This window comes from Oryx dammah, unplaced genomic scaffold, assembly GCF_014754425.2.
Source record: "Oryx dammah isolate SB20612 unplaced genomic scaffold, SCBI_Odam_1.1 HiC_scaffold_2, whole genome shotgun sequence".
Classification (NCBI taxonomy): Eukaryota; Metazoa; Chordata; class Mammalia; order Artiodactyla; family Bovidae; genus Oryx; species Oryx dammah.
The window spans coordinates 50,550,482-50,563,692 of NW_024070186.1; the positions used below are offsets into that span (position 1 = coordinate 50,550,482).

A 13,211-nucleotide genomic window follows, 5' to 3' on the forward strand; every position below is an offset into this window, starting at 1 on the left:
AGCCACAGGGAAGTCCAAAGTATTAGTAGGATTTCAGATAAGCTGGGGACACGTTGGCTTACGTGAATGTAAGTTGTTTTCTCTTAGGAGACTTTTTCTAGAGCATTTCATCTGCTTTGTTTGGAAAACTATTTGTTTGTTTTTTGAATGTTAGTTGGTTTACAATGTTGTGTTAGTTTCAGGTGTATAGCAAAGTCATTCAGATATACACATACTTTTTCAGATTCTTTTTCCTTATAGGTTATTACAAAATATTGAGTGTAGTTTCCTGTGCTATACAGTATGACCTTGTTGGTTATCTTATTTTATATACAGTACTGGGTATATATGTTAATCCTTAACTTCTTATTTATGCCCCCTCTTCTTTGGTAACTGCAAATTGGTTTTCTATGTTTGTGGGTCTGTTTTTGTTTTGTATATAGATTCATTTGTACCATTTTTTTTTTTTTTTTTTTAGATTCCACGTACCTTTTAAAGAGTGTTCTTCAATAGGAACACCAACTTCATTTGCTAATGATACCTTTAAAATGTTTCCTTTGGCAGTGCCTTTGGAAAACACTATGTTGCAAAACATGGTGTTAAGCTTGCACTGATGAGATATTTCTGGAATCCTCTTAGGTGGAAAACATGGAACAGCTTGGGGATATTTTATTGAATCCCAGTTTGCCTCTGGTTCCCTTAGGTTTACCTGAGTGTTCTGGAATCCGCAGGAATACCTAGCATGACCATTTACTTACCAGATGGAATTATCCCAGTGTGGACCCCCGGGGCGGAAATAGAATTTGGCAACATGGTGTTGGGAATTTGGATCTACATATTATAAGTCAGTGTGGAGTTCTCAGATCCCAAGACTTCCTTTATCTGTATATTTCTTCTCCTGATAGCATACTTTCTTAAAAGAGAGCTTGGGAAGTTGCTTGTTAAGGCCTATCCCAGAATTCAGCCATATTCTCACAGAGAGGACTCAGTGAACACAGTAGTTAACTATTAAGATTATTTTCAGAGGATCAAAGGTCATATTATAGAGTAATGTGGTTTTATAGACACTCATTTCATTTTCTTTGATTCTACAATAAGGAAAATGAATGCAGAACTCTTATTTCCAAACACGAAATGGTGATTACAGGTACAATTCCTTTGTGTATTCTCAGTGTGTAATGACAACATTGGAAAGAAAATTGATTAGTATTTCTAAAACAGCAGGAAAATTATTTCCTGCCCAAACATTGATTAATCTTTGAATAGGCTTTCTTATAATCCCTTTTTTCCATAGACTGCAGGGTGCAGCATAGTCATATTTTATGTGGAGTCAAGCAGGGGAACTACTTGCTGCGATTAAACTTATTGCTGCTTTTTTCAGCAGGTGCAAATAGCTTTGTCTTCAGTAGTTATCCTTTCCTGACTTGAGAACACATTGGGACTTCTATAGTTTTATTTTAATTAAAGAAACTGTTGTCCTATATTATGACATGTGGAAACAATGAAATATTGAAATTTTCTGATGATATATGCCCCTCTTTGGCTTACAAATAGTAACTTGCTTAGCATCCTGGCATGAATGCTTTAAAATCCTATTAGCTGAAGCTCATGTAATATTAATTTGTTCCTGGTTAGAGGTAATATAAAATACAGTGATAAAGAAGACTGAAGTCTGTTCCCTCAGGGAAGTTAAGATTTATTTGAGGACTTAAGACATTGAAATAAGATAAAGAAATATTAGTATGAGAGAGTTTATATTGAGCCCCAAATGAGTGGTTTCAAATATCACATAACCTAATTTAGGACTTCAAAGGGAGAGAGACTTTTTATGCATCCTGGTGTGGTTGGTGACGACTCATAGAAGAGCTGGGCCTTGAGTTGGTCCTTGGAAATAGGAAGGATTCAGCCAGGAGGACAAGGGTAGGAGGGATGATGGCATTACCAAAGGTGGCTGGACTGGAATGTGTGTGCCTTTTCAACAGTGAGTAGACTTGTTTGGATCTAATAGGGGACTAATGAAGAATAATGGGAAATAAAGTTGGAAAGGTAGGTTGAATTCAAATCAGAAAGTGTTTGAATTTCAGACAAAGGAATTTGGACTTTATTTGGTAGAACATATATAAATAGTGAAACTTGTTGGACAGGAATAAGTAGAAAATGCAAGAAACAGCTTTGTAGTTAGAGCAGCAGCACACAGCTGTGAACTGTGGTACCTTCTGATGCAGACAGTGGTGAAAATGTGAGCAGGTTCTGGCTTCACTGCTGATGGGGATGTAGGTTGGGTTGACTGCTTAATTGTCATTCTTCTCTTCATTTTTCCTGTTCTCTTTTAGGGCTTGTATAAACTCTTTGCAGGCTTTTAAAATACATTAATTCAAATTTGACCTTCCTTACTGCATGATAGTTTGAATACCCAGAGCTATTTTCAGTTGTTCTAGATTGTCATGAGTTTGATGTCCAGGTGCCAACTGGAAGGGCCAGACCTGGCCTGTGGAGGATTGTTTTTAAAATCCAATTCTAAATTAAGCATTTCAGGACATGAAAATGAAATGTGGCCTAGTTCTTTCTCACCATTTAAATAAAAGTATATGTTTTTCTTCTTTTCAGCTTAAATATTTGTCTGGATCTATCAGACTCAAAAGGCATATAAGCCAGAGCCAAGAATATTTAGATCCCTCTGCACTCTAATTTTTTTTTTTTCTAGAGTAGTTTTTGGCTTTCACTATACTTAAAAAGTTATAAAACGACTTCCTCCAAATATTAGGTAGCAATTCTTTAAAGAGTTTTTTTTTATTCCTGGGCCTCCTATTTCATATCTCACAAGTTACAGAAATAGAATTTTTTTGAAGTGTGAGCCATTGATGGAAGTTAGACTTTTAAACATCTAAAATTAAGTTCTAAAGGACACTGTCCATATTAGCAGCAGGTGTGATGTGGGTATAAGTAGATCATAGTGCAGGCTTTGGAGTCAGAAAAATCTGGTTTTACATCCCCATTCTGCCACTCACTCCCTGGGTGACCTGAGTATATTACTATTACTACCTGTTGTTTGACCTATTGGGATACAGACTAGCTGGAGAGACTCTCTGGGTAAAGGCAGAATTAAAGGTTATGTCTCCCCAGATTCCAAGCCCTTGTCATCTCTGAGCCTCAGCTTCTTCATCTTTAAAATGGGGAATAATACTTACCTTGTAGGCTACTATGGAGATAAAAATGGATAATTTAGCACAATGTTAGGTTAGGACTAGGCTTACCTGGTAGCTCATCTGGTAAAGAATCCACCTGCAGTGTGGGAGACCTGGGTTCCATCCCTGGGTTGGGAAGATCCCCTGGAGAAGGGAACAACTACTCACTCCAGTGTTCTGGCCTGGAGAATTCCATGGGCTGTATAGTTCATGGGGTCACAAAAAGTCACTCATGACTGAGCAGCTTTCACTCATTCACACTTGGTTAGGACACTCAGTAGAATTGTAGCTGTTGGTATTGTGGTTGGTGGGATTTGGATAGGTTTAATTTAATGGAGAAGGCAATGGCACCCCACTCCAGTACTCTTGCCTGGTGAACCCCATGGACAGAGGAGCCTGATAGGCTGAGGTCCATGGGGTTGCTAGGTGTCAGACACGACTGAGTGACTTCAGTTTCACTTTTCACTTTCATGCATTGGAGAAGGAAATGGCAACCCACTCCAGTGTTCTTGCCTGGAGGATCCCAAGGAGCCTGGTGGGCTGCTGTCTATGGGGTCGCACAGAACTGGACACAACTGAAGCGACTTAGCAGCAGCAGCAATTTAATTACATTAATTTTGGTTTTTAGCTGTGTGACTCTTTCCCACATACTTTATTTCCTTTTCTATTACCCTGTAGGGTGTGGATGTGTTCAGAGGCTAGGATCTTGAGCTAGAATAAAGGAAAAACAAAAACCCTTAGGAATCAGAGTTGTCTTTTAAGGGAGGTGCCAGGAAGCTACCACATAATGCACTTCCATCCCATTGGCCAGAACTTAGTCCCATGGTTATGCCTGGCTGCAGTGGAAGCTGGGAAATGTAGTCTCCTGCCTGCATCGCCATTACTGTGGAAGAGGGAAGATGAGATTTTGATGGATAGCCAACAACCTCTGCCAAGGCCCTCAGTATGTTCCTGTATCTTAGGCCAGTGTCACCATGGAAATGAGACCAATTGTGATATTTTTCTCATGGACTTATAATCACCTTAAATATTCCATAAATGTGTTTTAATTTCACTGATATTCTTATATAGAATATTTTACCCTTAGTTTTTTAATCTACTATAAAGCATTTTAACCTTCCAATTAAAGAGGTTAAGATTTTATCTATAATCATTCAGTCTAATGTTATCTTTATTTCATTTTATAGTAGTGAAGTCTTAGAATTTGGGATATGATCTCAACAGAGCACGCCCTCACAGACTCCATTGACACACACTTGGAGCTACTTTCTGCTTTGCAGTCACAGATACTTGTAAGGTCATTACCTCTAGAATTCCAAAGGTCGACTCAGTAAAAAATATATGGCACATCACAGTGCTTATATGCCACAACAAATATATGAAAGTGATCACATATCTAAAAATATTCTTTCATGTAATGAGATGTGCTGTTCCAAAAACTTGTGGATTTTTTCTATTTTTCATCATCCGTTTAGGTTTTTCAACCGAATTTTAAAAAAGATTTTTATTTTGAGATAATTGTAGGTTCACATGCAATTGTATGAAACAATACAGAGATACCTGATATACTCTTCACCCATTTTCTCCCAAAAGTAACATCTTGAATAGCTAGAGTATACTATCACAATGAGGAAATTGACTTTAATGGAATCCACAAGGCTTATTCAGATTTCATTAGCTTTATGTGTCTTCATTTGTAAGTGAGTAAGTATGTGTATGCATGTGTAATTCTGTGCAGTTTTATCACATGTATGGATTGATGTGATTACACCACTGTCAGGACAGTACCATCAACACAAGACTCCTTTGTGTTACCCTTTTTAGCAGTTGCTTCTCTCTTTTCTTTTCCCCTAGTTCCTGGCAGCCACCAGTCAGTTCTCAATCTTTGCCATTTCAAGAATATTATATAAATGGGAGCATACAGTATGTTATTTTTTTTTTTTGATAAGCAGTCCAGGCCTCAGAACCACTGTTTAAGTCTTAGTCATTTACCACAGAAAGGACAAAGAACAGCTAATCCTCTAGGCTCTAAATAGCTTCCCTCCTCACACAGCTGTTTATGAAAATACATAAATATGATATGCATTAATTTTTTGTTAATTGACATTTTTATTGTGATAATTATACACATAAAGTTTTGAGATTGAATTTTTTCACTTGGTACGATTCCCTTGAGATACATTCAAGTTATGCGTATCTGTAGTTCATTCCTTTTTATTGCTGAGTAGTATTCCATGATGTGAATATACTACACTTCGTTTAACCAATCACCCTTTGGAGGGACACTTGTATTGTTTTCAGTTTTCAGCTAGTAGAAGTAAAGCTGCTATGAACATTTATGAATATAAGTTTTCTTTTCTGTAGGATAAATGTTCAAGAGTGTATTGCTTTGTTGTGTAAGAAGTATATATTTAGTTTTACAGCAAACTGCCACACTCTTTTTCCAGGGTGGCTCGAGCACTTTACATTCCTATGAGAAAAGTAATGCCAGGTAGTGATCTCTCATTGAGATTTTGATTAATGTTTCCTTAGTGAGACTCCTTCTCTCCCTACCCATGCCCCCCCCATCTCTGTGTGTGTGTGTGTTTGTGTGTGTGTGTGCGCATGTACATCTATAATAAGCACGTGAAGAGAAGATGGTGTATCTTCTTTGGTGAAATGTCTGTTTAGTTTCTTTGCCCATTTTAAAATTGATTTATCCTTTTATTGATGAGCTGTAAGTGTTCTTTATATATTCTGGGTATAATTATCTTATCACATATATAATTTGCAATATTTTTTACTATTCTTTGGGCTGTCTTTCTTTTCACTTTTTAAAAAATATAAATTTATTTATTTTAATTGGAGGCTAATTACTTTATAATATTGTATTGGTTTTGCCATCCATTGACATGAATCTGCCACGGGTGTACATGTGTTCCCTGTCCTGAACCACCATCCCACCTCCCTCCCCATCCCATCCCTCTGGGTCATCCCAGTCCACCAGCCCTGAGCATCCTGTATCATGCATCGAACCTGGACTGTTGATTCATTTCACATATGATAATATACATGTTTCAATGCCATTCTTCCAAATCATCCCACCCTTGCCCTCTCCCACAGAGTCCAAAAGACTGTTCTATACATCTGTGTCTCTTTTGCTGTCTCACATACAGGATTATTGTTACCATCTTTCTAAATTCCATATATATGCATTAGTATACTGTATTGGTGTTTTTCTTTCTGACTTACTTCACTCTGTATAATAGGCTTCATTTTCACCCACCTCATTAGAACTGATTCAAATGCATTATTTTTAATGGCTGAGTAATACTCCATTGTGTATATGTACCACAGATTTCTTATCCATTCGTCTGCTGATGGACATCTAGGTTGCTTCCATGTCCTGGCTATAATAAACAGTGTTGTGATGAACATTCGGTGTGTATGCCCAGCAGTGGGATTGCTGGGTCATAAGACAGTTCTATTTCCAGTATTTTAAGGAATCTCCACATAGTTCTCCCTAGTGGCTGTACTAGTTTGCATTCCCACCAACAGTGTAAGAGGGTTCCCTTTTCTCCACACCCTCTCCAGCATTTATTGCTTGTAGACTTTTGGATCACAGCCATTCTGACTGGTCTGAAATGGTACCTCATTGTGGTTTTGATTTGCATTTCTCTTATAATGAGTGATGTTGAGCATCTTTTCATGTGTTTGTTAGCCATCTGTATGTCTTCTTTGGAGAAATGTCTATTTAGTTCTTTGGCCCATTTTTTGATTGGGTCGTTTATTTTTCTGGAATTGAGCTGTAGGAGTTGCTTGTATATTTTTGAGATTAGTTGTTTGTCAGTTGCTTCATTTGCTATTATTTTCTCCATTCCGAAGGCTGTCTTTTCACCTTGCTTATAATTTCCTTTGTTGTGCAGAAGCTTTTAATTTTAATTAGATCCCATTTGTTTATTTTTGCTTTTATTTCCAGTATTCTGGGAGGTGGGTCATAGAGGATCCTGCTGTGATTTATGTCGGAGAGTGTTTTGCCTATGTTCTCCTCTAGGAGTTTTATAGTTTCTGGTCTTACGTTTAGATCTTAAATCCATTTTGAGTTTATTTTTGTGTATGGTGTTAGAAAGTGATCTAGTTTCATTCTTTTACAAGTGGTTGACCAGTTTTCCCAGCGCCACTCGTTAAAGAGATTGTCTTTAATCCATTGTATATTCTTGCCTCCTTTGTCAAAGATAAGGTGTCCATAGGTGCATGGATTTATCTCTGGGCTTTCTATTTTGTTCCACTGATCTATATTTCTGTCTTTGTGCCAGTACCATACTGTCTTGATGACTGTGGCTTTGTAGTAGAGCCTGAAGTCAGGCAGGTTGATTCCTCCAGTTCCATTCTTCTTTCTCAAGATTGCTTTGGCTATTCGAGGTTTTTTGTATTTCCATACAAATTGTGAAATTATTTGTTCTAGCTCTGTGAAAAATACTGTTGGTAGCTTGATAGGGATTGCATTGAGTCTATAGATTGCTTTGGGTAGTATACTCATTTTCAGTATATTGATTCTTCCAATCCATGAACATGGTATATTTCTCCATCTATTTGTGTCCTTTTTGATTTCTTTCACCAGTGTTTTATAGTTTTCTATATGTAGGTCTTTTGTTCTTTAGGTAGATATATTCCTATGTTTTTTATTCTTTTCATTGTAATGGTGAATGGAATTATTTCCTTAATTTCTCTTTCTATTTTCTCATTGTTAGTGTATAGAAATGCAAGGGATTTCTGTGTGTTGATTTTATATCCTGCAACTTTACTATATTCATTTATTAGCTTTAGTAATTTTCTGGTGGAGTCTTTAGGGTTTTCTATGTAGAGGATCATGTCATCTGCAAACAGTGAGTTTTACTTCTTTTCCAATTTGGTATCCTTTTATTTCTTTTCCTGCTCTGATTGCTGTGGCCAAAACTTCAGAAACTATGTTGAATAGTAGTGGTGAAAGTGGGCACCCTTGTCTTGTTCCTGACTTTAGGGGAAATGCTTTCAATTTTTCACCATTAGGATAATGTTTGCTGTGGGTTTGTCATATATAGCTTTTATTATGTTGAGGTATGTTGCTTCTATTCCTGCATTCTGGGTTTTTTTTTTTTTAAATCATAAATGGATGTTGAATTTTGTCAAAGTCTTTCTCTGTATCTATTGAGATAATCATATGGTTTTTATTTTTCAGTTTGTTAATGTGGTATATTACACTGATTGATTGCAGATATTGAAGAATCCTTGCATCCCTGGGATAAAGCCCACTTGGTCATGATGTATGATCTTTTCAATGTGTTGTTGGATTCTGATTGCTAGAATTTTCTTAAGGATTTTTGCATCTATGTTCATCAGTGATATTGGCCTGTAGTTTTCTTTTTCTGCGGCATCTTTGTTTGGTTTTGGTATGAGGGTGATGGTGGCCTCATAGAATGAGTTTGGAAGTTTACCTTCCTCTGTAATTTTCTGGAATACTTTAAGTAGGATAGATGTTAGCTCTTCTCTAAATTTTTGGTAGAATTCAGCTGTGAAGCTGTCTGGTCCTGGGCTTTCGTTTGCTGAAAGATTTCTGATTACAGTTTCAATTTCCATGCTTGTGATGGGTCTGTTAAGATTTTCTATTTCTTCCTGGTTCAGTTTTGGAAAGTTGTACTTTTCTAAGAATTTGTCCATTTCTTCCACGTTGTCCATTTTATTGGCATATAGTTGCTGATAGTAGTCTCTTATGATCCTTTGTATTTCTGTGTTGTCTGTAGTGATCTCTCCATTTTCATTTCTAATTTTATTGATTTGATTTTTTTCCCTTTGTTTCTTGATGAGTCTGGCTAATTGTTTGTCAATATTAACCAGCTTTAATATTAAAACCAGCTTTTTGCTTTGTTGATTTTTGCTATGGTCTCTTTCGTTTCTTTTGCATTTATTTCTGCCCTAATTTTTAAGATTTCTTTCCTTCTACTAACCCTGGGGTTCTTCATTTCTTCCTTTTCTAGTTGCTTTAGGTGCAGAGTTAGGTTATTAATTTGACATTTTTCTTGTTTCTTGAGGTATGCCTGTATTGCTATGAACCTTCCCCTTGGCACTGCTTTTACAGTGTCCCACAGGTTTTGGGTTGTTATATTTTCATTTTCATTCATTTCTATGCACATTTTGATTTATTCTGTGATTTGTTGGTTATTCAGCAGTGTATTGTTCAGCCTTCATATGTTGGAATTCTTAATAGTTTTTCTCCTGTTCAGTTCCGTTCAGTTGCTCAGTAGTGTCCGACTCTTTGCGACCCCATGAATCCCAGCACGCCAGGCCTCCCTGTCCATCACCAACTCCCAGAGTTCACTCAGACTCAAATCCATTGAGTCAGTGATGCCATCCAGCCATCTCATCCTCTGTCATCCCCTTCTCCTCCTTCCCCCAATCCCTCCAAGCATCAGAGTCTTTTCCAATGAGTCAGCTCTTCGCATGAGGTGGCCAAAGTACTGGAGCTTCAGCTTCAGCATCATTCCCTCCAAAGAAATCCCAGGGCTGATCTCCTTTAGAATGGACTGGTTGGATCTCCTTGCCATCCAAGGTACTCTCAAGAGTCTTCTCCAACACCACAGTTCAAAAGCGTCAATTCTTCGGCACTCAGCTTTCTTCACAGTCCAACTCTCACATCCATACATGACTACTGGAAAAACCATAGCCTTGAGTAGACAGACCTTTGTTGGCAAAGAATGTCTCTGCTTTTGAATATGCTATCTAGGTTCGTCATAACTTTTCTTCTAAGGAGTAAGTGTCTTTTAATTTCATGGCTGCAATCACCATCTGCAGTGATTTTGGAGCCCCCAAAAATAAAGTCTGACACTGTTTCCACTGTTTCCTCACCTATTTGCCATGAAGTGATGGGACCAGATGCCATGATCTTCGTTTTCTGAATGTTGAGCTTTAAGCCAACTTTTTCACTCTCCACTTTCACTTTCATCAAGAGGCTTTTTAGTTCCTCTTCACTTTCTGCCATAAGGGTGGTGTCATCTGCATATCTGAGATTATTGATATTTCTCCCGGCAATCTTGATTCTAGCTTGTGTTTCTTCCAGCCCAGCGTTTCTCATGATGTACTCTTCATATAAGTTAAGTAAGCAGAGTGAAAATATGCAGCCTTGACATACCCCTTTTCCTATTTGGAACCAGTCTGTTGTTCCATGTCCAGTTCTAACTTTTGCTTCCTGACCTGCATATAGGTTTCTCAAGAGGCAGGTCAGGTGGTCTGGTATTCCCATCTCTTTCAGAATTTTCCACAGTTTATTGTGATCCACAGTCCAAGGCTTTGGCGATGTCTTATGTTAGGGTTTTTCGTGGGATAGCTATCCCATAGTCTGGTTTGCTATCTCAAGTTAGTTCCCTCAGATTGCCCTCAGGGCATTCAGGCCGGGTCCTTACTCTAAGCAATGCAACCTGCACCTCCCTGTCTAGCCCCTGCTTGCTAGTGGTGGATATGAGCGTCTGGGCTGCTTCTCCACTGGGAGTTGCTGTTAGGCACGTAATCTATGGGTTTTAATTATTTATTTATTTTACCTCCTGGTTATGTTGCCCTCTGAGGTTCCAAGGCTCGGCACAGACTCTCCAGTGAGAGTGTTTCCTGGTGTTTGGAAACTTCTCTCTTTTTAAAGACTCCTTTCCCGGGACGGATCTCCATCCCTACCTCTTTTGTTTCATTTTTTATCTTTTATATTTTTTCCTACCTCCTTTCGATGACAGTGGGCTTCTTCTCTGGGTGCCTGATGTCCTCTCCCAGCATTCAGAAGTTTTCTTGTGGAATTTATTCGAACACATTGAACACTGTGTTCAAATGTTCTTTTGATGAATTTGTAGGGAAGAAAGTGGTCTCTCCGTCCTATTCCTCTGCAATCTTCCAGCAGCTCCCTCTTTTCACTTTCTTGATAATATTGTTTGTAGGACAGAAGTTTTTAAGTTCATTGAAGTCCATTGGGGAATATATCTATCTATCTATCTATCTGTCTTATGGGTACTTTTGTTGTTATATCTAAGAATCCATTGCTTGATCCAGTGTCACAAATTTCCTCCAATGTTTTAAGAGTTTTATATTTTTAATTCTTACATTCATATTTAGGTCTGTGGTCCATTTTCGATTAAATTTGGGTATGGTATAAATATTTCTAACACTTAAAAAATTTTTTTCCAGCTGTAATGAGATATTGTTAGGACCAAACGGGACAGACTCGGGAGGCTAGGCCGGAGAAAAGCTGAGGCTCTGGGAACTCCCGCAGGCAGTGTAGCTCGACCAATCAGAAAAAATCCCCATAGCCCCCGCCTGCGCCAGACCCGAGCCAATCCAGATAGGGATGCGAGGTTTAAAAGTCCCGCGCGCGCGTATGGTTTAACCAATCAGCTATGCTGTTACAGAAACAAAGAACCGTCTGTATAAAAGTATATGTGATTCAGAGCTCAGGGCCTTTTTCAGATTCCACTGTGCTGGATGAAACCTAGGCCCAGGCTCGAGCTTGTAATAAACCCCTTTATGCTTTTGCATTGCTGTGGACGTCTTATTCTCTCAGTTTTGGGGACTCGGACTCTGGGCATAACAATATGATTGACATATAACATTGTGTAAGTTGCAGGTGTCCATGATGATTTGATACACATATGTACTGTGAAATGATTACCCCAGTAAGGTTAGTTAACACTTCTATCACCTCACATAATTATTATTATTTTTCTTTGTAGCGATAACATTCATGATCTACTCTCAGCAACTTTCAGGTAATACAACATTGGTAACTGCGGTCACCATGCTGTGCCCTAGATCCTCAGAACTTACTCATTGTATTTCTTAAATCTGTGAACCATTTGAGTTAATTTTTGTAAAAAGTGTGTCTAGTTGTACCAGGATGATTTGTTGAACTCAGATACAAATTTTAGGTTAAATTTTAACTGTCTCAGATGCAGTTAGACTTCAAGTTAATTTTCTTTCTGAGAAGGAAATACATCTGAGGTGGAATCGTCCAAGTATTAGCCTCTAAAGAAAAAAGCTAAATAGGAAGTAGAGGTGTCAAGAAATTAAGATGTATATGAAAACCCTCAGTTTTTCCACCTACAAGAGGGAGAAAATACTTACTTCTTGTAAAAATAAAAAAAATAAGGATTAAAATCAGAAACACCAATTTCTTTTTATAAAGGTCCATTTATTTATAAATGCTACTTGAAAGTCTTACAAATGGAATAGCATTTGATAAGATTATCTTCCCATAAAGAAAGTGGAAAGCAAGTTTCTCCTTGAAGATGAAAACACAGATATTATTTTAAAAGTTCTAAAGTCTTTAAGCTAAAATAATGAACCACAATAAAAAGACTTGACTTTTCATATTTCAAGTTTTTTTTTCTGGAACTTTGTTCATCCATGGCTTTAATTAGGTAGTTTGTGAACAGTTGGTGGACATATGGTGAAGTTATACCTCATTAATAGAATACAAATTTTCCATGTTTTTTTTTTTTTTTGGTCTCTTTCTTTGTCGTTATTTTGCTTTAAGACAAACTTCTGTTTTATAAAAATTGGCCTTTTTGTCTTGGGAAACCTCTGAAGATACTTTATATTTGTTTTATATTACTCAGTGTCTCTGCAGATTTACAGTCATGCATTAGATACTTTATAACTCATTGTGTTCCTTTAAAAGTTCATATCATTCAGGTATTTTAAAAAATGATTATGACATTAAGATAAGCTTTTAAAAGTACAACCTCCTGTTGTTACATAGCATAGCTGAATAACGGAAAACTACCGTGTAACTGTAGGTGGATTATCAGTGAAATTGGTTGGTTAGTTATAAAATATATTTGACATTAACAATTGCATGGTGCTTTTGCTATGCTCTTTTTTAAAAAAGATTTCTTTATTGGCATATAATTTTATAATTTGCATACTATAAGATTTATCCTTTTAAAATGTACAATTTAGTGTTTTTAGTATATCTACAAATCTGTGCAGCCATCACTAGTATCTAATTCTAGAACATCATGATATTGTTTGCCAATTTCATATGATTTATTTTCTTTG

General features: G+C 37.2%; 1 protein-coding gene across 2 annotated transcripts in view; it reads left to right on the forward strand.

Annotated features, from left to right (window-relative positions):
* The window catches only part of PPM1L (protein phosphatase, Mg2+/Mn2+ dependent 1L), a 324,870-nt gene that overhangs the window by 98,668 nt on the left and 212,991 nt on the right, over positions 1 to 13,211 (forward strand). The window contains exon 1 of one of the 2 annotated variants that reach the window (XM_040247977.1): positions 306 to 1,960. The exons of the other annotated variant lie outside the window; for it this stretch is intronic. The gene's annotated coding sequence lies outside the window, so the exon portion shown is untranslated. Of the gene's footprint in view, positions 1 to 305; positions 1,961 to 13,211 lie in introns of those variants that run through there. 2 annotated transcript variants of the gene reach the window in all.